Consider the following 23,721-nt stretch of genomic DNA (forward strand, 5'->3'; position numbering starts at 1 on the left):
TGTCAATATTGCCTTGCAACATAGCACATAGCTCCCCCCATCGCATCCCCCCTTTTCCAATCCATCGCACTCTAACGCCTTCAGGAGTCAAATTCAAATTCTCGCCATCAGGCCTCTTCTTGGCCCGACGGTAGGCACGATGAATAAAGGAATGACCCACGATCCAGGCACAGTTCCTACGCAGCTCCTCCCCAGCCCGATCTGCAAGACAAACAAGCACATTACCATGAGGCAACCATGCGCATTCCCTCCCCGGGCCAGACGCTACTCTCGTACGTAGGCCCTAAACACCTCCGATTTCCACCGCCCCAACGCCTTAATCCTGGCCGCTGACCAACCCATTTCGGCTGCTGAGGTAGCCGCCCCAATACAAAAGGAATGTGACGAGAATCGGTTTGCCTCCCACCCTAGTCCCTCCACCACCCTACGCAACACCGCTCCAAACTGAAACCGGGTGAGTGGGGAGCCGTCAGCATGCGCTAAAAAAGGACCCCCCACCGGCGGGCGCACCAATACGTAAGCCAGCGCTAAGCGCACCGGACAAACCATGTCGCACTCCGCCCGGATCAGGGAAATCCACGCACCCCTTCCCTTCTGGTCTGTTTTCGATTTGCGAATCCGCAGAGTCACCCGTTCAGTGAACACACGCACATCCCCGACCTGCAACCCTTCATGCCACCCCTTGCCCCCCCTGGACCGAGCTACCAGCTCACCAATCCGAAGCGCACCAAAGAACGCCCAAGAAAATGCTAGACGAAACAAAGCTACCTCAAACTCAGAACAGCACACCCCCCCCAGTCCCGTGGCCAACTCAATCAAATTCTCGTACCGAATCGGCAGCCGCCTATCCTCCCGGATGCCCTCCCCCCTACTCCAGCCCTCCAACACTTTCTTAACTAAGAAACTGCGCAGGGGGTTCTCTCGACCCACCAACTTGCCGAAGAACGCAAAGCCAGCCAGTTGGCTCCTCACCGACGCCAAAGAAAGGCCCGCCCCTTTTGCCCACAGTATGAACTGAACCACCTCAGACTCAGACACCCGGCCCCCCTCCCACCCCGACGCCCCCAGGAAACGCGTCACTGCTGCATTCCCTGCCACGTAAGCTCTCCAAGTCGCCGGGGCCACAGATCGTCGAATCAGGTCCCACGCCGCCTCAAGCCCAAGGTCCACAGATGGTCGGGGACTCTCGTTCCCTGCTGATCCGCCTGGGGAGCCGCCAACCGGAAGGTGTCCCACTTAAAACGAGAGAGAGCATCGGCTATGAGATTCGAAGACCCAGGGACATGCCGCGCCCTCAAATTAACATTCAACTGCAGACATAACAGAACCATGACCCGCAAGAGAACTGATACCAGGCTGCACTTCGCTGACTGTCGGTTAACCACCTGGACCACCCCGAGGTTATCGCACCACCAGACCACACGTTTGTTCGCAAGGTCACGCCCCCAAATGGTCAGGGCCACCACGATCGGGAACAGTTCAAGGAAGGTAATATTCTTCACCAGCCCCTCAGCTACCCAAGCAGCCGGCCATGGCTCCGCGCACCATTTGCCCCGAAAGTACAGCCCCAAACCCGACGCTCCCGCAGCGTCCGAATACAACTCCAACTCCGCGGTGGACACTTCCGGCTCCATCATCAGACATATCCCGTTGAACGATTGCAAAAATTCCTCCCATACCGCGAGTTCCTCCCTTATCGGACGTGACACCCTAATGAAGTGATGTCCAGCCCTAATACCGGCTGTCCGCGCTGATAAGCGCCGAATGAACGCCCGCCCCATCGGGATTACTCGACACGCAAAAGTCAAGGACCCGATAAGCGATTGAAGCTGCCGGAGGGTCACCTTAACCGCTGTTTTCATCTCACCCACCAACAACCGCAATTTCTCCACCTTGTCTGCTGGCAGACGGCAAACCATTGCAACGGAGTCGAGCTCAATGCCCAGGAAGGTCAACTTAGTAACCGGACCCTCCGTTTTGTCAGCTGCAATGGGCACGCCAAAACGCTCCGCCGTGTACAGAAAACCCCGCAACTGCTGCTGACACGTATCCGAGCCACCTGGCCCGACAAATAAAAAATCATCCAGGTAATGCAGGGACTCCTCACACTCGGTATGAACCTTCGTAGCCCAATGGATAAACGTGCTGAATGTTTCAAAAAAGGCGCACGAAATCGCACAACCCATGGGAAGGCAACGATCTATGTAGTAACTGCCCTCAAAGGAGAAACCAAACAAAGGGAAACAGGACGGGTGTATCGGAAGCAACCGAAACGCCGACTCGATGTCCGCTTTCGCTAACAAGGCTCCCTGCCCCGCGTTGCGCACCAACTCCACGGCCTGGTCAAAGGATGCGTACTTCACTACGCACGCTTCCCGCGGGATGAAATCATTCACCGACCCCCCTTTCGGACAAGACAAATTCAATATCAGCCTATACTTGCCTGCTGCCTTCTTCGGTATGACCGCCAGGGGCGATACGTGCATCTGCCCAAAAGGCTTCTCCGGAAACGGCCCAACCACCCTACCCCGCTCCATTTCCTCCCGTAGTTTTTTCCTGACCACCTGCCCCAGCTGAGAAACTGACCGCGAATTCCCCACCCGTCCCCCTTGCCCCGGACCCTGATATGGGATACGAAACCCCTCGGAAAACCCTGCCCGTAATAGCGCAGCAGCTACCCTATCCGGATACTCGCGCAGACCCGCAACCAACTCGGCCACCAGAATAGGGGAGTCTGCCTTGCACACTAATACGGACCTATTTGGCTCCCTTGCTAACCCCTCCCCCCTGCCCCTTGCAGACACTTAACGGCAGAGTGCGCCCCTCCGCAGGTGGCACAAGCATGCCGAAACTTGCATTCTGGGAACAAACACGTGAGTTTGTTGTAGCGCCAGCAGATGTCGGCCGCCCCCGCCACCCCCTTTGAGCCTGGCTCACCGCTGCGTGCCCCCCCTGCACGAAAGGACTGTCCCTTACCACCCACCCCCGACGAAGCGCCCCCTGCCGCGATCGCCCCTCCCCCCATGTGGCTCTTCTTAACCAACCCCGCACTCTTATTTGTCATCTGAGTCAGCCACAGATGAATGTCCTGCGAGCCCCAAGACATAAACTTGTTCCCCGCCATCTTATCCCGGAATTTTTCATCATAGTTGAGCCATGCCCAACCTTCATAATCCCGGAACGCCCCCAAAATGCTGTCCGCGTAGGACAGCAACGCCCCATACTGGGACGGGTCAAAATGGCTAACTACGCTCGCTAGCCTTAGGAAACCCCTCATCCAGTTGACTACGTTCTTGGCAACGCGCGGAACCGACCCGCTCCTCCTGAGGCGCTTCTTCGCCTTTTTGGATAACTTTTTTCCCCCCCGGCGGCCCTCCAGTAACTTAAATATATTGACAAACTTTCTCTTACGAATCCGTTTTACCAATTGGGTCGGCACCTCCTCCCACAACTCCGACAGAGCAGCCGCCGCTGGGTGACCTACGTCAAATTTTGGACCCTCACCCCAGACTGTCCCCCTACTCAGCCGTGACCCACTAGAACTCGATCCCGCAGACAAACTCGTACTGGACTCCCCCCGAGACCTCCGTCTCCTGCCCTCTCGGTCCCTGCCCCCTCGCAGCGAACCATCCTTACCAGCATCCACAGGCTCGCACCAAGCACCGGCTGCGTCGGATCCCGGGACCGCCATCACTGGTTCCTGCCGCCTGTCACCACCGGTCATCCTGCACTCGCCCTTCGCCGCTCCCGAAGCTAGTCCCTCGTGGGCCCTCCATGCCTCACGGCTCGACGGGCCCGGCATGTCGTCCTCTGCCATCGCTGTGGAAAAAATCCCCACACCCTCGGACCTTCCCCCGGCCACTGAACCCTGTGCACCGAGGGCACTAGTCAACGGGAACACACCGCTGTGCATCCCGCTCAAAGTACCCTCCACCATAGAGCCAATTCCCCCAGTGATAGCGCTCGTACCCCACTGCACCCCTGGCAATGAGCCATGACCCGTTTGCGCACTGGAACCACTGGGCACCTGACTGAGGCTATAACCCGCTCTGGCCAAGTGACCAATGACATCGGCAACGACCGCCGCCATATCATGCTGGGAAATGCTGCCCAACGAGGCCGGAGGTAGGGGCGTCTGCGGCGGAGGTAAAAGGAAAGGAGGGGAGGCACCCGAACTCCCAACAGCTCGGCGACCCAAGGAGGTAGTAGCTACACCCCTCGCCGGGGTAACCTCAGTGCCTCAGCCGGACCCCCTCGCGCTGCACTACGCCGCCGGCAAGCCAGGCCTGCACGTGCCCTGGACCGGGCGGAACTGCGCAGGGCGCCTGCAGGGAAGGCCACAGGAAGGGGCTCCACCAGCTGGCCAGCACAAACCCAGGAACGAGGACTCACCCCCGCCCCAATGGTTGGACGGGGATCCGTACTAGCCGGCGCAGGCATCACTAACCCAGCTTCCCCATGAGAAGAGGGGAGGCCATGTGCAGCCAACTCCCCCCCGCCAGCCTGCGGCCCTAATGAGGGCGGCAAAACTTCCCCCATTGCGGCGCCGTCACGCATCTCCAGCCCAAATACCCCGCGGGGGGAGGGGAGGCCATGAGCAGCCATCACCACCCCGCCTGGCCGCAGCCCCAAGGAGGGTGCCAAAACCTCCCGCAGCGCGTCACTCGCCGGGGCCGGCTGGGACACGCGTGCCAAGGAAATACCGAAATGAGAGCCAGGGCTGCCGGGAGGGTGGGGGCCCTCCGGCTCGGGGCCGCTCTCGCCCGAATCCGCCGCAGCAGGGGCCGAGGGACACATGAGAGAAGCAGTACCCGCCGGAGGCCGGGGCAGCGAAGGCGGCAACACAGGCGAGACACCAAGACTCACCCCCGGAACAAGGCCCTGTCCCTCCATCACGCTCGCCGGCTCCCGACTGACTCCTTTCGCCGCCCGCACCGGCCTGGTGCGTGATTTCGCCGGCTGCTGGCTCCGGGAGCGCCGCATGGCGCTGCAGTAACCCGCCGAAAGGGGTACAGATATATAAAAACAAAATTTTTTTTTTTTTTTTTTAAATCCACCCACCGGGCCGGCTGCCAGAGAAAGGCAGGGAGAGAATTAATCACCGCGTACCCCAGACGAAATGCGCCGCGCAGTTAGGAACAAGGCGAGCTGCAAGCAAGAACCCCTGCTAGCTTCGCTGCCTTGTTCCCAACTGCCACCTCCGCTACTCTACCCTCGTATTCTCCCTATTGCCTAGCCAATGGGAAGGCAGCATTTGCATTTGCTGCCTCCCCATTGGAGCCCTCTCTAAATTCGCCTCCCCCTTTCTACCTACCCCACCCCCTGCTCCGCCTCCCGAGCTCGATCCTGGGTTACCGGCGGCGACCCAGGACCAGCCCGTGTCGCCTTCCTAAAGAAGCAAATCCTTCTCAGCCCTTATCACATCAGGCAGCAAATTCCATAAGGAAGGTGTGGCTGTACTGAATATTCTCTTCCACAGCTGAGCAAGTTGTAAAATCTTGGCTGGGAGTAATCAAAAGAAATTTCTTGAGGAAGAGCGTAAAGACTAGAGCGGTTTGGTTAATATGATTGAATGGAGGAGGAAGCGCACGGTGGGGGAAGATCGCCCAAACTCTTGAACACTAAGCATAATACTTTGAATTGTTTACACCAAGTCACTGGAAACAATGAAGTTTTACAAGTGAGAGAGTAATGTGATCCCGTGAAGAAACACTAGATACTCAGTGAGCAACAGAATTGTGAACTAGCTGTGAAGATTTAAGAGAGGAACGTGGAAGACCTAAATACAGTGTGTTACAACAGGCCAGAGGAGATAGGACAAGATCTCCACAATCGTGAATATTGATTGTGGATATCCTGAAAACTTGACTGGCTAAGTGTGTCCTGAGGATTGGGTTGAGAACCCCACGTCCAGAGGACAGTTTTCAGGCTGTCCACTTTGGGGCAAAGTCTGAGTTTCAAAGGGAAAACATATACTTCCTTTTTCTTTGAGATTTGCTGTCGGTAAAATAGCCCCTCACGGACTTTCTGCACGAGTGGAGTTTATAAGGAAAATAACCCGGGGTTGACTTGAAAGTACAATCTAAATGCAATTTATTCCAATCCCACCCAAAGCACGCCCCATGCCCCCAGCAGTACCTCCCCTAAATTCAGCTAAAAGTGCACTCATTGTGGGATGCCACACCCACTTTCAGCCACACTTTGAGTAGGTCATTTACTTGAGTAAGTCACTATTTGAAAATCATCCTCAGCTCACAATGACATTCAGGGTCATTTATCAACTCACATTATGGCGTTTTCGCATGCGTTAAGGTGTTTTTGCATGCGAAAAATGCCTTATGCATCCGATAAGCACCATAATGCATGGTGCAATACAAATTTTTAAAAGGGGAGGGATTGAGGAGGAGTCGGGGGTGGGATTTCTGCAAAATTGGGCTGGCTTCGTGAAACCATAATGCACAATATCGCACAGCTTTAATGCCGAAAATAACTACACCTTTCTTAATTGCATGAAGCTGCCCATAACGCAATTTGCGATTTTTTTCGCAAATTCCATTTTGGGAATTTTTAGGCTGGGGAAGTGCTGTTGCTTCCTTAAGAGCAGGAGATTTTGATTTGAAGGTACATCTAATTTCTAGAACTCCTCTGACAAAACCTACCAAGATTACATTGGACTCTTTATGGTCTGCATTAGTATCTTTGGAGTCGGCGATAACTACATTATCAAACATAATGTTGGACACTAATCAACAAATATTATCTACTGACAATATAGTGAAGAACTTTGGTGAGAAAGTGGAACAGATGAATACTTGTTTAACTGCTGCAGAGAACATACAACATGGTCTGGTACATTCAGAGCTAGTTCATGCAAAAAAGCTTGAAAATATGGAAAATGCTGTGAAAGCATTAAATCTACAGGTTCTTAACTTCCCATATGTTAAACAGATATCACCTCTTGAAATGTTTGTCATATTTAACCCAAATTTTGGGATTTTCTTCAGACTCTTTACCTGTGATTTCAAGAATTTATTCCCTACCTTTGAATGAGCATGATCAGGGACAATCTGAAGCCCAACAAATGGAATCCTCTTTAAATCTATTGGATATTCTAGAATTTTCCATTGATACTGAATTAAAACAGAAAACTACGTTATTGGTTTCATTTACGTTTATATCTGATAAAAATGCTGTATTAAGATCTTTTCTTTGCAAAAGTTCCCTTAATGTTTCTTGGCCAGAAAGTATGGATCTACCCAGACCTAGCAAGGGTCATCCAATTACGTAGGAAACAATTTCTTGAAATGAGAATGGAAGTTCTGTCACAAGGAGCTAAATTTTTGTTGAGCTATCCATGTAAATGTTTGCTTTTTTTTTTTCTGGTGTTAAATACATATTCTTTGAACCTACACAATTACGAGTATTTCTCGAATCACATTCCTGATAAACTCCTATTGGATTAGGTGCTATAATTATGTGGTGAAGTATTCCTGAGTTTCTGATTTTTTCTTTTTCCATTTACGTTGTAACCGCTTATTACATTTGTCTCTCCTTTATTTCCTGTAAATGGAGTACATGTTAATTAATATATGTATTGATTGTAACTTCGTATAATTTTCTCAACATGATATGCTCCTTGTTTCTGTACGAGAGGATTCTTGTGGTTTTAAAAAAAAAAAGAAAAAAAGTGTACTGTTCTGTTCGCGTGTCTCACTCTGCATGTAAAAGTGGCCCCTAAGCCCTACACTACTACCTAAACCTCACCTCGAGTTACTAGGTGGGCCTCCTATAGAGATATAAATAGCGAACTACTACAAGGGCCTGGTAGATAGTCTCTGTCTCTGTCTCTCTGAAATGAGCACTTTGCAGGTAGGAAAATGCAATTATATAAGTATTACAGCAAAGTGTGAAAAGTTTACACATTTTGCTGTAATACCTATGCAAAACAGTAAGATAATGCACATTGTGATAAATAGGCTATTACCATAAAACATGCCCCTTTTCCTATCGCATGCAATATTTACTGCAGATTGATAAATCTAGGTGATTGTTTGCTGCGTACAAGTCACTAAACTACAGATTGGGTACTTACCTTGAGTAAACTGTTATGTATTTCCCTAAAATGAATTTTTATTAGTGTGCGTATACGTGTGTGTGGGAGAGAATTAAGAGTTGATTTAGCAGGTAAGAAAGAACTAAGTTTAACAGTTACTTCCTATGAAGGCAAATGATACAAAGTAGATAGGGAATACCATGTTAGCCAGCAAAAAAAAAAACAAACTGCAAAGTTTAGCTGAAAGAACATCATCAAAGTATTTGGGTTAGATGATACCTTCATTATGGTAACAGATGTGTAAAAATGTCTTGAAGAAGAGGCCTTAGCAGTCTTAAAAACTTGCACCTTTATGCATCTGTTAGACTAATGAGTTATTTGCCTAGCTACTTTGTTTGTTCTCTGTTAATAATGCACTATTTTTCTACATAGTCCTCTGTGGCATAAAAGGAATGTTTTCTCTACGAAGAAAGAACCACATCAAGGGGGACAAGCTGACTCAGCCCGGTTTAGCCCCATTTATTTATTTGTTTGTTTATTTATTTATTTATTTATTTATTTATTTGAGGAGTTTTATATACCGTTATTCGGAAAAGCCATCATAACGGTTTACATAGTGCACAGGATTTTTTAACATGGAGGTTTTGAGATATCATAGCATATTGCAATTACAGTAATAAACATAACCTAACAAGTCTCTGAAGAAATATAAGGTTGGATGTGGAGGGAGGTAAGTTTGGTTGAGAATTAGGGTTATAAGTTCATTTGAGAGTTGCTTTTAGGGAGATAAAGATCTGATTTCTCATTTGATGTATCTAAGAAAAACGGGACAGCATTTCTAGGCATGCAGTGGGGTAGCACCAGGAGTAGCTAAACGTGTCCCCTTTGACATGGAGTTATATGGTCACCCCATCTGTGAATAAAGTATACTGAATGAACAGGGTTTATGGCCTGGCTATTGATAAATGTGTGGCCCCCTTCCATTCCAGGTACAAATTTGAGCTGGGGGTGGAGGCACACTCAGATCTAGAGCTCAGTTCCATCACTCTGACATGGATTCTGGCTGGGGAGGGGTAGGTTGAACCTCTACAGCCCAAAGCATTTAGATGGTGGGACACAAAGGAGACACTACACAAAGTGTGATGTTCAAAATTAAAAATCTTTTCTGAAAAGGTTCAAAATCAAAATGTTGCAAGTGATGCAGTCTTTTAGCATTTAGAATCCACAACAAGTACTGAGATGTACTTACGGAGTTACTGATTCTTGCCTTTACTCACTCCTGGGATCCTGCCACTCCTATTTTTGGGGTTTAGGCTCTCATGACTGGATGGTATTCCCTGGCTCCCAAGGGTCCCTTTTTGGTACCTGATTCTCTAATGCTTGCATCTTTCTCCTGCACACCTCTCTCCTCTGGATTCCTTTGGACTTTTCACCTTCCTCAAACTCCAAACTTTTACAAGATTTGTTTCCTCTCCATCTCCCTACTTCTTACTCACTGACCAGAATACTCTTGTCCTTTTTCTGACCAAATTCCAGGACTGTACCATTGTGGCCACTCCTAGAGGGGAGTGCGATAGTGAATGATTTAGTCCACTTACTACTACTACTACTACTACTACTACTACAACTACTACTACTACTACTACTCTACCAACCTTAATATGTCCCTCAATAGGGAGAACATAGAGTTAATGAAGTAACCATTAGGCCCAGGGATGAATTTCTACATTTGCTGCCCCTGAACACATTTAGTGCCAGGCTGACTCTCCCACAGACCTCTGATATCCCAACCATACACATGAACCCCCTATTCCCCTATAGTTCCTCCCTGCAGACCTCCCATTCAATTCTCTCCCACCCATCCCAGCCTGACCTGCAATCCTTCACCTAATTCCTTCCTGCCACCCCTTTGCAGAGCTTAGTGCTTTGGCTCCAAATCTGCTGTTAGCAGAACTGTGTCAGGGGGACTGAGTCAGGCTGGGCCAAGCACTCACAGGCTCTACTTCCACATGGAAGCCAGAGGAGGCAGCCAGAGCAGTAAGCTCTGTGGAGAGGCATCAGGAGAGGACTGGGGAAAGGATTGCAGGTCCAGGCAGGAATTGAGTCGAGGGAAAGATGGGTAGCAAGATTAGAGGTCTGTGGGATGCAGGAGGCCAGGAGCTTAGCTGCCCTCAAAATTGTGCCCCTCTAGGTACAGGCATGGTGTGCCTACTGGGAAATCCAGGCCCGCATTAAATAGCTCCATAAATATTAATATAAAACCAATAATGGAATTCAAGCAAGCTTAGATCAAGCAGAGAGAGTCATTAGATTTAGAAATCATTAAGTTTATTCTCACTTTAGGAAAATGAGAGTAAAGCTGGATATCAGATAGAATCTGTGATATTGCAGCAGGTAAGGAAAATATGGCAACTGAAGAGGCCTGCAGGTCTTTGTCTGCTCTAAAATACAAATGGATCCTGGGCCTATGACATTTAGGCAAAAGACAACAAAGGGACAACCTTTTACCTTATACCGAACTAGCCAAGGCAAAAGACCGCCTCCGATTTGTTTTATTGGACCTTCCTATGACATTTAGTGCATGCACAAAAAAAAAAATCTGGAGAGCAATTTTCAAACTGCTGCAGAAGTGCAAAGTTGTTAGCTACTTTTTTTCCCCCACAGACTGTGTACCAGTTTCCAAAGGGAAACATTTCCAAACAATTACCTGCACAATTTTCCACCTGCTTTTTGTACAGATTCTTTTTCCAGCGAAAGGTACACATATAGGGCCGGATTTTAAAAGGTTATGCGCGTAAATCCGGAAGGGTAGATTTTAAAAGAAGCACGCGTGGCCTACATGTGCGCGCGCTACCTGGCGCGTGCACATGTAGGTCCCGCCCCCACTCTGCTCCAGGACCGCCCCGTCCCCGGACCACCCCTTTTGTAAAGCCCCGGGACTTACACGCGTCCCGGGGCTTTACGCGTGCCGCCGGGCCTTTTTAAAATAGGCCCGGTGCACATAAGGCCGGTTACGCGTGTAAATCCTCTGGATATACGCGCGTAACCCTCTTAAAACCGGCCCATACTTTTCAATATTTAAAAGCATTCATAAAGTTCCGGACCCCCCCCCCCAGGAAGACTTCCTGACACCATGGGTAAATTTACGGTGCATAGTGGCACAGTGCTTGTATTTTTATCTGTATATAGGGCAAACAAGAACCATATTTCCATGGGTAAAGGCTTGTTTTATCCATGGAAGTTGAAAACTGCCTTCTATGTTTGCATGCCAAAATGATTTTTAATGACGGCTGTATTTATCTGCTCTAACTGGAGATATTCCCAGGGGCATAACTTGGTTAGCTGAGAAAACTATGCAAGTCTATTGAATACAGTTTTCCCTGCCTGCCTAACCTCATCTACGGATTATAGCAGGGGCAAAATACATAGATACTTTCCTACCCAAGTAAGCTTATGTGAAATTTCAAAACTACTACTAGCCACCTAATTTGCCACCAGAGCGGCTTTAGTGAAAATTCCCCCCATAATGTATTTGTGCAAACTGATGGTAGATTATTGATCTTTATTGCCACAATTACATTTACAAGGAGAGAGAGAAAAAAAGCTCAGGTACGCCTATCTTCCTGCCCTGAGTTGTTAGGCTCTTTTTGAGTTAAGATGGGAGACACAACTGAAGGCAGTCACTCATTACACATAATTCTCTGTCTTCTCTCCTTCCGGCTGATGCAATATCGGCGCACAGAAAATGGGTGTTCATGACTGAGCGCCCACTCAGCTAATGCGCACCGATCGACCTCAATTTTGCAAGCATCTGTTTTCCTAACCTGTGCACAGGCACTGGTTAGGAAAAGGAACATTAGTAAATTGAGTTTTTTCTGCTTTTCTGTACACTTTTTGGGCTCAAAAATTAAGCCTGCTCCGGGCAGGCATTAAGTTTTGAGGGCAAAAATGTATGCATCGGGCGCACATTTTTTTTTTTTGCACTGGAGGGAAATAGCTAATAGCCTCATAGACGTGAATGTACATGTGATGAGTGCTATTAGCTACGTGCTCTATTGGATGCGCGTTTTGGACATGCTAACCCCCTGTTTTGCGTCGGGGGTGATGGACGCGCGTCAAGCCGTGCGCCGCGGCCAGCGCACGGGATTGCATCGGCCTGTAACAGTGCGGTAGAGTGTGTTATGTTGTACACAAGGTGCCTCAACAGTTTTTCTAATTATGCCATCTCCTGCAATTTTTCTGCATTTTAACATTTATTTCACACACACACACACACACACACACACACAAAAATGAAATTACTCTCACTAAACAGACGCTGCATCTCCATTTCATTACAGGTCCCTGATTTATTTCCCTCCCTGAGGAAAAATAACAAAACAGCTGTTATCCAGGGTGAGTAGTAGCCTTATGAGAAATCACTATTCTTGCCATGACATTTAAATATTTATTTAGGTATTCAGTGGCGATGAGACATGCCTTCTAGGGTAGCCTTTAATGCATGCATGCTCTCAAACGAGCAGGCAGCTTTTAGCTGGTATATTCTCAGCCCTTCCTGCAGGAGCAGAACAGCCGAGCAACTGCCAAGAGAAGTCCCCTCCACTGGCTGAGCACGTCAGCCGGGCACTAAAGCTGTCCGCACAGCTGGCACTCTGTGCTCAACGGGGAGTATTTTTAACACTAAAAATACGAGCACGACAGGTGCAGATTTTATTAGAACTTTTTTTTTTTTTTTATTGTCCACTGGTGGAGAGGAAAAAACTAACAGCGCCTTTTTTTTTTTTTTTTTTTTAACAAGTCTCAGATTAAGGAGTAAAAGGATTCGCAGGAAGAACTCGACATTTGCTGACCAAAAGGGACAGTTTCCAGCAGAGTGTTTTCTTTTTTTTCCCTAGGTTTCAGAAGCAGTTGAATTTTGAGCAGCTTGCCCTGCGAGTCTCACTCATTCTTTTTTTAATCTTTTTTTTTTTTTTTAATTTTACGAGTGTCATTTGCATTTATATTCTTTCCTGCTGCTTTTGAGTACACCTCTTTCACTTGTCCTAAATCTACAACTGTACTGGGTGTACTTAACTAGCCTGCTTCCTACTGATATATTGATTATCACACTAATTACATCCCGGATCTCTACCTGGCCCAACATAGAACCGATTTATTTGAATTTTTTATAGGAAGAAAGCACTGCAAACCTAATTAATTCTACAGGGAGGCATTTAACTCTTAGGGTTTCAGTTGGCCTGTTGTTTTTCAGAAGTTTCTGAGCAAATAAGGTTTAGTATTAAAAATCTAAATTAATATACTGTAGGGACCTTTTACATAAATAGCGCTGGTGTTTATTTTAGATTGGCTCAAGCTCTATACCTGTATAACAGGAACATTCACCTACGTTAATTATTGCAGAAAACGTTTTGAAACAATTTTTTTTATGTGGTATGCACAGTTACAAAATAAGATTAAAGTGACTGTTCTGCCATTAAAAGCCGTCGCTGAAATTCAAGGTGGAACGCCCAATGGAGATGCCCATGATTTAATTGTAAACTACCACCACCATGGGCAGAAGCAAAGAGAGAGGTTGAGTGTCCCTGGCTCTTCACAGCAGCGTTCGACATTAAATAATTTACACTCCACTTTTCCATCTTAGAATTCATGTCTGTCTTAATTGTTGATGTGTAATGTTTAATTATTCTGTACGTTTTTACCACTGTGAACCGCCTTGATCTTTCTAGGAATGGCAGTGCGCAGTTGCGCAGTTGTTAATAAATAACTACATAAATAGTTCAGGCTTTGTGTAGTTTGCAGACCAGGCCTGCCTTCATTTTCCTCAGAGCTCAGCATGGATTGGTCAGCCTTTTCCTATGAAAGGCACTGCCGCATGTGGAGCAGGGTGGGCTTTTTTCCCCCCCGTAGATTCTTTTGGTGTTCTGCGTTGCAGCTGGGCCCCACAGCCTGAAACAGGGGACGTGGTTTTGGCATCCAAAATGTCGGGAGTGGAGGAGATTGCTGGAGGTAGCATTTCCCACTTCTGGGCACCCAGGGAAGGGACTCTGCTCTTGCCAGCACCCCCACGGACCTGGAAGGGATTGTCTCGAGGGAGCGAAGAGGAAGGGAAAGATTTTTGAAAAGAGTTCATTTCTTTTCCTGAGACGTGCTTTTGAGACCTGCTCCTGCCCGAGGAGGCTGTTACCCCTGCCTTGGGAGGTCAGGAAGGTGTCCTGACTCCCTCTGTCCAGTTAAAGAAGGGACAGCACTATGACCTGCCAGTATATTGAGATAGAAGAGAAGGGTTTTTTTGTTTTAAAATTAGACTTTTGATCCTGGGTTTTGGGAGGAATTCTGTTTGCCACCAGTTCCTGCCCAGTGGGAGAAGGAGCAAGAGATTTTTTGGACTTTGCCATCCAAGAGAGAGAGAGACAGAGATAGGAGATTCCAGTCCTACTAGGAGCCCTTTCCTTACCACCCAGGCGTATGAGGGTCTTCCTAGGACACTGACTCAGCTAACATCACTGAGAAAGAGGCTCTTTAGATTGTCTAGTTTTGTATGAAGATTATCTGAAGAATCGTTTTGTTGCAAATTTGACTTCAAGTATTTTTAGTTGCAATAAACTTTTGTTGAACATCCCACCAGAGTGTCCAGCATGTTTCTTCAAGGTCAAGGGTCTCTCAAGCAATGACACCACAAGTGTGAGTACTGTGACCCAGGAAAGAATCAAGGAGTTAAGAGACTGTGTGTCGGTTCCTGCCACCATGAGCCTAGGGCCCCAAAGGTTTATCCTCTTCCCCACTGGAATGAACCCAAGCACCCCAGTGGCCTTAAGTGAAATATTGGAGTTTGAAGTGGAGAGAAGCAGGGGTCCAGGTATAGACAGGGCCCCAGGGTCAACCATGTGCCTCTGAATTCCGGGAGGACCCCGAAGTGTAGATTACCCATGCAGAGCATGATCAGAGCATGTTCTTGGTGTTAGAGGTGAGACCAGGGATGAGGGTGGTCTAGTATGAATCCAAGGCACAGTCCCATAAAACATAGAGCAAGCTGGGATCAGATCTAAAGCATAGCCAAATTGGCCCAAGTGAAGCAGGATCAAAGTTTGTCTTAAAGCACTGGTGCAATGATTTTCATCAAAGAGGGGGATCCTGAGATGGTGAGTGGTCCGGAGCTTAAGGACAAGGCAAGAGAAATCGCAGAATGAGGCATCCCTGGCACCAGAATTTGGAAGGCATGGCCTTCCACCTGTAGTTACTGCCTTTCTCTCAGGTTGAGCCCTCAGGTGCTGATGGCTGGCAGGCTTTTGGCTGGACAAGGCTGGTACCAGGGAGTGAGTTACCCAGACAGCCAAACCTAGCCATGAGGAGAAACCAGCTGAACACACAACTTCAGGGAAGGTCACTTCCGAAAGAGGACTGATCCACAACCGAAGCCAGAGCTTAGAACAAAGAGAGTCCAACTAAGAGCCTTGATCCAGGGAGACGCAAGGCTCACACTGGAGTAGTGTAGGACCAAGCTCTGGCAAAAAAGCAGACAACTTCCCTTTGACTCTTGCTTGACATGCATGTTTGCCTAGACTAGATTGTAAGTTCCACTGAGCAGGGACTGTCCGTTACATGTATCTGTACAGCACTGCGTATGTTTGTAGCACTTTATAAATGATAAATAGTGATGACAGTAGTACTAGACAAGGTCCACAGTACATATACAAAATAAACCAGGAAACAAAATGGCCCCCATGAGAAAGTGGGAACTATAGAGCCAGGAACAGAGGCAGATATTTGCTGCATCATGGGGTCCTTTTGGGCTACGCCACCCTCAGGCCAATGGTGGAACCTCACAACTGGGGCAAAAACTGGAATAAAAGTCAAGCAAACAGGAATAAGCCTGTCAGGAAGGAGGCCAATACCAACACGAGTCCAGTGCTGACCTGGAAAAGATATAACCCGATCAATCTGGGTTAGTTCCTGGAGTCACTGAGACTGCAGCATAGTCAAACCTAAGGGAAGTTTATGAAGATATAGGGCTCTGATTTTGGGGCTTTTTGCCATCATAGCCAGAACCGGATTTTGCATGTCCCCCTCACTCCACTCAACAGGTGCCTCCATTTTTCTCCTACCCTCATTCACTCGCCTCATGTCTGCTGAAGAAGCTGAGCTGATTGGGATGGTCCTGGAGCGTGACTGCTGCCAAGGAACTGCAGCAGCTGCACTGTGTCTCTGAGTACAGTCCCCCTGGTGGCCCCTCCTCATCTTCCTGTGTGGGCTTCCTGATTAGAAAGGAAAGCTGCACTCACTACAACAGAGTCGGAGGGGCTGCTGTCCACAGCTGCTACTGTGCCATGATAGCAGTGAAGCTTATGGCCCCCTCGTGCAGCTCCGCAGCTTGAGAACGCAGATGAACTGACTGAACGGGGTGGAAATGGAGGCACGCAGTGTGAGGTGGGTAGAGCAGAATAGGCATCAGAGGAGGGGGAGAAAGGGGGTGCTCTAGGAAAGCATATTTTTTTTGCTGCCCTAGGTAATCCTCTAGCCTAGGTAGTTGCCTGTGTTGCTTGAAAGGCAGCACCAGCTGTTTGAAGTAATGAAGATACTGAAGGTCTCTAGATCCAGGTGGCTGGATAACTCCCTGGGGATGCCGCAGAGCGGAAGAGCAGGAGAGTGATAGTTTAAGACTGCTCCTGACAGTCAGGCCAGGTGGGTGGTTACTTCTATACTAAAGTTTAAGGAAGAGATTCAGTAAGAAGCAGAACAAAAACAGTTAGGCATTTTACTAGGTTCTGACTTTATTCACCAAATTTAAAAATATACCATAAAAGGATGACGAGGTTTCCTTGCTATGTGCCAAGCAGTTATTTCCCTTGGTGCTTTGTTTCTTCTTTGATATACCTGTAAATGTATTCTTACATGGCATGCTAATACCTATTTTTTTTTTAATGCCTGAACAGTTGAGAGAATTTTGAATAGAAAAGCTGGGACTGCTTCTTCTAATCTCTTGTCTTCCAAAGTTTGATCTGAGGCAAATATGGGGTGGATGGTTCTTACGTTATACCTTTTCCTATAGCAGCTATCTGGTGTACCTCCTCTGAATTTCCTGCCTGATCCTTCTATTGTGGATCTTCTTGAGAACGGAGGTTTTCTTGTACATAAGAACATATGAACATGCCATACTGGGTCAGACCAAGGGTCCATCAAGCCCAGCATCCTGTTTCCAACAGTGGCCAATCCAGGCCTAAGAACCTGGCAAGTACCCAAAAACTAAGTCTATTCTATGTTACTGTTGCTAGTAATAGGAATGGCTATTTTCTAAGTCAACTTAATAGCAGGTAATGGACTTCTCCTCCAAGAACTTATCCAATCCTTTTTTAAACACAGCTATACTAACTGCACTAACCACATCCTCTGGCAACAAATTCCAGAGTTTAATTGTGCGTTGAGTGAAAAAGAACTTTCTCCGATTAGTTTTAAATGTGCCCCATGCTAACTTCATGGCGTGCCCCCTAGTCTTTCTTTTATCTGAAAGAGTAAATAACTGATTCACATCGAGTCATAAAATTTCAGATTTATATTTCTGTGTTAGCTGTTCTCTAGATTTCTGTGAAAAGCATATTTTTTTTTGTAAATAAGTACAAATTTCAATGAACAGAAAGTTAAGAAAACAAAAGGATGAAGAGAAGAGTTTCATTCTCTCATCTTGTAGCAATCAGAAAGTTCACAACATTCAATACAAACTCACCTTGTTACTCTCATGGTCTGCTAGTGAGGTCACAGGCCTAAAACACACACAGATCGATACTGTAACGTGCAGTTGAAGATTTCCCGTCGGTAAAACGCTGTGGGCGCACAATTCGGACACGTAAGGCGATCCAGCGATACAGTCTCCAGTTTCACGTGTCCTTAGCGCTTCTTAAAACAGACACATAACCCTTTCCGCACCCAGCATGTATATGATATGTAAATGAACAAATTAGCTGTTTAATGAAGGAATTATCTATTCCCCTCCGATACTGTGACGCGAGCTCAGATTATCTCCTTAGTAACCCGCTATTTTGCCGCGGCCTTAACGTGTTAGTTTACCGTCTACCCTCTACTAGGTGTTAGTGTGGTGTTCGAACAGCTACATAGCGGAATGTACCATGGACGACCTCTCTATATATATATTTGCAGCGTAAAGTGTAAAAAAAACAAAAATATGTATAAATACCTGTCACTTTTCTGTCACTTTCCGAATCCCCCAGGCGTGCGGTCATCTAGGCGGTGGCGGGAGCCGGCGGGCGCGCGTTGGGTCCAGTCAGCCGGCGGGCGGGTGGGCGCCCGTTCATCCAGGCGGCGGCAGCGGCGGGAGCCAGCGGGCGGGTGGGCACGCGTTCGAACAAGGTGGCGGTGTGGGCCGGCGGGCGAGTGGGCACGTGTTCGATCCAGGCCGCGGGCGGGTGGGCACGCATTCATCCAGGCGGAGGGAGCTGGCGGCGAAAGCGGCCTCCGGCAGCCCCCGCCGGCAGTGAATGAATGCGCGCCTGTGCGACCCGTGCGATTTCGGCGCTCAAGGCAGTCACATGCCATGACGTCGGGCGTCGTGACGTCACGCCTTGAGCGCCGAAATCGCACGGGTCGCACAGGCGCGCATTCATTCACTGCTGGCGGGGGCTGCCAGAGGCCGCTTTCGCCGCCGGCTCCCTCCGCCTGGATGAACGCGCGCCTGTGCGACCCGTGCGATTTCGGCGCTCAAGGCAGTCAGTCACATGATGTGACGTCAGGCGTCGTGACGTCATGCCGTGAGCGCCGAAATCGCATGGGTCGCACAGGCGCGCATTCATTCACTGCCGGCGGGGGCTGCCGGAGGCCGCTTTCGCCGCCGGCTCCCTCCGCCTGGATGAATGCGTGCCCACCCGCCCGCGGCCTGGATCGAACTCGTGCCCACCCGCCCGCCGGCCCACACTGCCACCTTGATCGAACGCGTGCCCACCCGCCCGCCTGAAACCAACGTGCGCCCACCTGCCCCCCGCTGCCGCCTGGACCCAATGCGCTCCCACCCGCCCGCCGGTTCCCACCGCCGCCTCGATGACACCGCACTCTTGGGGGATTCGGAAAGTGACAGGTATTTATACATATTTTTGGTTTTTTACACTTCCTGGTGCCTGTCATTTCAATTGTCAGTTGAAATGACATTTGAAATGACAGGTACCAGCGCACCCAGGTTACTGTATAGGCGCTGTATTAAGCGCCTATACAGTAAAATGGGTTGCGCGGGCCTAACCCTTCGCCTAACGCTTCACAGACGCGGCATGCATTTGCATGCAATTAGAAGAGAATATCGAGCGCTAGGTGAAGAGAACTGTGCGTGCGGGGAACGAGGGTGCGCCTGGCAATGCCGCACTCTTTCAAACGCGGCATAACTGTATCGACCTGACAGGGAGGCTTAAGATATCTGGCTTATGCCACAGTTTATTTTTCAGTTTTATGGCTCAAAATGGCCATCCTAGGACTCCGTCATGCATTGCTGCATGGATAGCCTTTAATAAGATATCTGTTTCATGCGAAACATGGACAGAACATCTGGCCAGCAGCAAATGGGTGATATCTTACTTCCCCTGTATAAGGAAGTCCAAAATGTAGGGGGCCTCTTTGATGCCGGGCTTCCAATGAAAGTTCATATTAGGACAATAGCTCGTACTGCCTTTTTCAAACAGAAACTGTCAGGACAATTAGGGGCAGATTTTCAAAGACCTACCATGTAACTTCCAAAACAAAGGTACGGGGGGGGGGGGGGGGTTCTTTGGGATTGGGGGTGGGACAGGGAAGGGAAGGGAGGGGAAGGTGGGGGGAGGGAACGGGGAAAGCCAGCAGGGCTCGGCAACCACAATTTGCACTAGTGTTCACCCCCTTGCACGCGCCGACCCCTGATTTTATAACATGTGTGCAGCGCGTATGTTTTAAAATCTGCCCCTTAATGTTCTTGCTGTCACCAGGGGATGTAAGAACTGTTTTTCATTTGCTTGTGTTGACAAAAGTAGCTTTCTGCAACTCCACTTATCTCGGCCTCCCAGCAGATCTAGTCCAAGTCCCTCAACTTATCCAAAACGCAGTAGCCTGGTAACTTTGTGACCATATTACCCCTGTATTAAGCAAACGTCCCTGGCTACCATCTTGTGGAGAGTCAGACTGAAAGTCCTTACCCTGTTTTTTGAGGCTATTTATTGGGATGGCCCTGATTACCCGAGAGAAGTTTTAAAGGAATATGCTCCTTCCAGACCATAACGTTTAGCTACAAAAAATATACTCTTTGCATTCCTTCTGCAAGAGCTTCCTGCCTGTCCAAAACCCGAGCCAGATCCTTCCCTATCACAGGCCCATTTCTGCAGAATAATCCCCATCCCACATCAGAACTGCACGAAGAAACTATTTGTCTTTCAGGAAAAAAAGTGAAAACTTTTTTTCCACCAGGCTTTCAATTAGAAGGTCAAGTGATTTTATTTCAGTTTTTTTTTGTTTTATCAATTCCAGTAATTTCTCTAATATAACTAAATGTTACAGCGATTTTATTGATCTTACTGATTTGTTATGTTATGTATTGTAGAATGTTTGTGTTTTGTTTTGATGTGCAATTATATTTTATGTTGCTTTTAAACTTCTGACCTGCTAGGAGCAAGAATTTTAGGTGCAGCAGGCTAAAAGTGTGCAAAATAAATAAAAATGCAGCACACATTTTTTTACTCCTGTCTTATTACCTCAGGCCCTGAGAGTCTGAAGTATAATGCTGGGATCCACTAGCAGGTTTGAGGTGTGCAGTAAAAGCAGTCTCTTTAAACAGAGGTTTTAATGAGCCAGGCCAGGCAGCTCCTCCTCCTAGTGAGTGATGTGAGGGGCAGAGAATGCCAGAGGAAGGTAATTCTGCCTGGCTTTATGGAGCTGGCACATGTGTGCACCATTTGGCATTCTCAGGAAAATTTACAGAAATGGTGCAGTTGCAGAAAGCAGCCAGAACTAGAAAGGGCAGGAAAAGCAGTTCCAATCCGCTCCCCATCCTCACTGCGATCAAATGTATAATTGATGTTTGTTGCTAGTGGGGCTTTCCCTGTTTGAGAACAATACAACAGAGCTGTCAGTGCTTTACTTTGCTTAAGTTCCTAGATCCAAACGTAAATGGCAGGAGAGGGAAATATATCTTTTGCATTTTAGAAAAACACTCCTCGGGCCTTACATTTATTTTTATGATGATTGATAAAAACCTATTGGAAGGCAAACTTGTTATCATAAAAAAAAAATAAAGAATAATGCTTTCAGTACCAGCCAGAGAGCTAAAGGCAAATAAGAGCAGTGTTTTTTGAGTATGTGTATTATTTGCTGCATATTCCTCTTGTCAGTGTTGCTAATTCTGGAAGATTATTTATGGTTAATTGGGGACTCTTTCCCCCCCCCCCGCCCCCCAAACTGCGGCTTCTGCCTAACTAGACAGTTTCAGTGCTGTACATTACCCTGAAAATTACTGGCAGTTAAGAAGCCAAGAATTTGACTTTGCACGTTGTACCAAGGGAAAACCGGCTCGACAACGGTTGCGTTTAACAAATGATTCCATTTGTTCTAGGATGACGATCGGCGCCCTCAAAGGTTCTTCTCAGAAACATAACGCAGAAAGGAGGCATCTGTTCCCTTCGAAAGCTTGCTCGAGCAGCTGCTGGGATAGGAACCCATCCTTCTTAAGACAGGCACAGAACTCATGGCTTCACTTCTGAGGCAAACTCAGAAGGAGGGGCCTGAGGAGCAGGGACAAGGAGATAAGAGCAAAGCACAAAGAAAAGGATAACAACTAAGGATCGCTTAATTAACTGCATGCTTCTATATCTTTCCTGGAGGATTAGGGATGGGCAGAGCCAAAAATTTTATTTTCCGTTTGTTTATTCATTTCATAGGTCACAATCATACATTTGGTGTGTTTCAGACAAGGAAGAGGGTTGGTTTTTTTTGTCTAATTGTTCTATTCATTTATACGTTTCTTACTAAAGTCACTGGGGGAAGCAATACAGCTGTTTTGGGCTCCCAAAGTGGGATTTTCTAATCATTTCTAAAGGAACTTATGGGTAGACATCATCAGAAGGGCAAACATGGCACTGAAAGTGGCACGAATAGCTCTTGGATCTGTAATGGGGCAAAAAGGTGCCAAGGCATCATGAGAAGAGAAGAGCAAAGCAAAGCAGTAGCAGCAGCAGTGATCAGAACACCTCAAGACGCAAAGCACGTCAACAACAGTGGCATGAGCTCCTCAAGGGGCAAAGTGGCATCCAGTGTGGCATGAACTGCTCAAGGCAGCATGAAGGGGGAATAAAGCACCAAAAGTGGCAGGAAAACTCCAAGGAACCAAGAGATGGACAAAGCAGCAAAGAGTGGCATGAAGATTCCAGAACACTAAAAAATGAATTTTAAAAAGCTTGGCACACACATCAATTAGGGGATGCACGAACGAGTTGGGCTCGTGCCTGCCCACCGTATTTTAAAAGTCGCCCAGATACTTGCGTATCTCCCTGGTGTGCACATATTGCTCTGGTTCAAAAAGGGGCGTGGTGTGGGCGGAATCTGGGCAGGGCATGGGTGTTCTAGAATGGGCTGAGAGATGTGGGCGCATGCCACTCAAGTTTATTTCTGCTATGGAGGAGGTATAAGTTAAAAAAAAAAAAAAAAAAGAAAACTAGCCATATCTGAGGGTTTTAAGGGTCTGAACTAACTGGGGGGAGTGAAGGCTATTAAACTTTCTCTCTCACACACACATAGGCTCCCACTCTTACATGCTCACATGCTGTCTCTCTCACACACACAGAAGCTCTCACATACTGTCTCTCTCTTTTTTCTCTCTCTCTCACACACACATGCACAGGCTCTCACTCCCACATGCTCTCTGTGAAGGAGTGACCTTATTTTCCCTCCTTAACCTGTTTGGGACCAGACGTTTATCCCTGTCTACCTTAAGTCCTACTCAGAGCAAGAGAACTCTGTGATCAGGACCATGCTGGGTGGGGGATAAGAATGTAAGCCCAGCTGGGTTCAGGAACCCCCCTGCATCTCCAGGAGCAGAAGCTCCTGACCCTCCCTGAGAAGTTGTATGAAGTTTCAGTTATGAGCACAATGCAAAATGTAGGCAGTCTACTGTGATGGTGTTTTGCTGTTATAGTAATAAAAGTTGAAACTGCATGAGAAAAGGCTGGAGTCAGCATGGTTCCTGCTCTAGTCCACAAGATTTGCTCAGTCATCCTCCCACTCTCTCATACACGTACACACAGGCTTTCTCGTCCACATGCACTCTCTCTTGCTCTCTCTCTCTCACACACACACAAGCTCTCACTCCCACATGCTGTCTTTCATATACATAGGCTTTCACTGTTACATGCTGTCTGCCTCACACACACACACACACACACACACACACACACACACACACACACAAACTCTCTCTACAGCAGTGGTGTGCTGTGACATTTATAGCAGGGGATTCAGTCGCACTCCTTCAGTCCCCTCTCCCCTCCCACACATGCTGCCTACCCACCTCCCTTCCCAGTTTATAGCAGTCTTGTTTCCTCAACCCCCTCAGCCCTAGAGACAAAAGACACATGGTACCCATATGGCATTAGGCCTGCTGTAACATGTAATGGGTATAGGGTTAGTCCTCAGTAAGTCATAAATAAAAAATTACAATT

At 47.8% G+C, this 23,721-nt stretch overlaps 1 long non-coding RNA gene across 1 annotated transcript; it reads left to right on the top strand.

Annotated features, from left to right (window-relative positions):
* The first annotated feature begins 16,341 nt into the window (after window positions 1–16,341).
* Window positions 16,342–22,718, top strand: LOC115089295. Its single transcript, XR_003856048.1, has 2 exons — window positions 16,342–16,477; window positions 21,621–22,718. It is a non-coding gene; the product is annotated as an uncharacterized LOC115089295 (long non-coding RNA).
* Window positions 22,719–23,721: the final 1,003 nt, after the last annotated feature.

Source organism: Rhinatrema bivittatum, chromosome 4, assembly GCF_901001135.1.
Source record: "Rhinatrema bivittatum chromosome 4, aRhiBiv1.1, whole genome shotgun sequence".
Taxonomy (NCBI): Eukaryota; Metazoa; Chordata; class Amphibia; order Gymnophiona; family Rhinatrematidae; genus Rhinatrema; species Rhinatrema bivittatum.